The 1969-nt window shown below is 38.8% G+C and overlaps 1 non-coding gene across 1 annotated transcript; it reads right to left on the bottom strand.

Moving 5' to 3' along the window:
- Positions 1–1212: 1212 nt before the first annotated feature.
- Positions 1213–1319, bottom strand: LOC127133429 (small nucleolar RNA R71). The gene has a single exon (XR_007807406.1). It is a non-coding gene; the product is annotated as a small nucleolar RNA R71 (small nucleolar RNA).
- Positions 1320–1969: the final 650 nt, after the last annotated feature.

The raw sequence follows: 1969 nt of genomic DNA, 5'->3' as shown, positions 1-1969 counted from the left end.
TTCTAATCTTTTTCAAAAAGTATTTTTAAAGATTGAATGTGAGGACGAGAGTTAAGCATTTGAATTTAATTATATAACCTAAGTCAACAGAGCGAGAGTTTAAGATAAGGGTGTTTAAACGATTAGTGTTTTCTTAAAAAGAGTTTTTACGGATTCTATTGTTTTCAAAAAGTGGTTTTTGACTTAACTATAAGTGACAGCTACGTTAATATAAAATCATAGTTTATTCAACAGAGCGAGAGTTTGAGATAAAACTTTTAATCAATAGCGTCAACTGAAAAGATTTATTTTAAAACCAAGAAACCAATAAAGAATTAATTTCCTAATTACGACGAATTACATACCGATATCCGCTTATTAGATATTAATTTTAGATCTTATTTTAGTTTTAGCTTTTTCCCCCCAAAATCAAAGTATTACCTGCCTTAGCTTTACGAAGTAACCTTAGATAACGGTATATCGATTCATAAGTCCCTGTGGGATCGATATCTTTTAAAACTACGCGATAGAACTGTGCACTTGCAGTTTGTACCCCAATTCGACTCATAAAGTCGAGCGATCAAGTTTTTGGCGCCGTTGCCGGGGACTTTTATTTAGTCGATATCGTAACTCTTCTGTTACGCTGTAGAGACTAAGGCTTTTCTTTTTCTTTTCTTTCTTTCGTTGATTTGTATGCCACGCACTCGCTCACAAGGCGAGCCGTTCTACTTACGAATCAACGATATCGAACTATATCTCCGAGTCTTACGACAAATTCGGGAATATCGTGCTGCAAACAATCTACCTCCTGTAGAACTTCCTGATTTCAAAAATATTTTCCCTTCGATACCCGAGATGGCAGAACCAGCTCGTGCTCTTAGAGATTACGCCGCTCCATCGCAAGATGAACCGCATTCAAGTATTGCTCCACCCGCAATCGAAGCAAACAAATTTGAACTCAAACCTTCACTGTTGCAGGCAGTGCAACAGAACCAATTCTCTGGAAATCCTACTGAGGATCCTAATCTTCATTTATCCGTATTTGTCCAATACGCTGATACTGTTAAAGCTAATGGTGTCACTTCAGAGGCAATTCGACTTCGTCTTTTTCCTTTCTCACTAAGAGATAGCGCTAGAAGATGGCTTCAATCTCTTCCTTCCAACTCAGTCACCACATGGAACGAGTTGAAGAAAGTTTTTCTTGCTCGATATTTTCCGCCAAGCAAAACAGCTATGTTAAGAGCCCAAATAAATGGATTTAAACAGAAAGATAACGAGTCTCTTTTCGAAGCATGGGAAAGATACAAAGACATGATGAGACTTTGTCCACACCATGGTTTAGAAGACTGGTTAGTAATTCATACATTCTATAATGGTCTCCTGTACAACACGAGGTTAACAATAGATGTCGCCGCAGGTGGTGCACTAATGAACAAACCTTATGCTGACGCTTACCAACTTATCGAAAGCATGGCTCAAAACCACTATCAGTGGGGAAGCGAACGAACAATGGTGGAAAAACCTCAAACGAAAACTGGCATGTACGAGATAAGTAACCTTGATCATGTTAATGCAAAAGTGGATGCTCTGGTCCAGAAAATTGAAAGTTTAAATGTATCACCTCCAGCCACCGTAGTTGCCATAACTCAGAATTGCGAAGTCTGTGGAATCCAAGGTCACACTCCTGCAGATTGTCAACTCCTAACAGGAATCCAAGCGGAGCAAGTAAATTATGCTCAAGGAAGCCCCTACTCGCACACCTATAACTCAAATTGGAAGAATCATCCCAATTTTTCATATAAGAGTAATAATGCTCTATACGCACCTGGACAATCTCCAAATCAAGCCCTAGCTATACCTCCGGGATATCAGAAGCCGACCCCATCTACATCTAACAATAACGCCCCTAGGAAATCCAACTTGGAAATCATGATGGAAAACTTTATAGCTTCTCAACAGCAAACCAATAAAGATTTCTTAAACCAGAATG

The sequence above is a fragment of the Lathyrus oleraceus genome, chromosome 3 (genome assembly GCF_024323335.1).
Source record: "Lathyrus oleraceus cultivar Zhongwan6 chromosome 3, CAAS_Psat_ZW6_1.0, whole genome shotgun sequence".
Taxonomy (NCBI): domain Eukaryota; kingdom Viridiplantae; phylum Streptophyta; class Magnoliopsida; order Fabales; family Fabaceae; genus Lathyrus; species Lathyrus oleraceus.
This window is presented reverse-complemented; position numbering and strand designations above follow the sequence as displayed.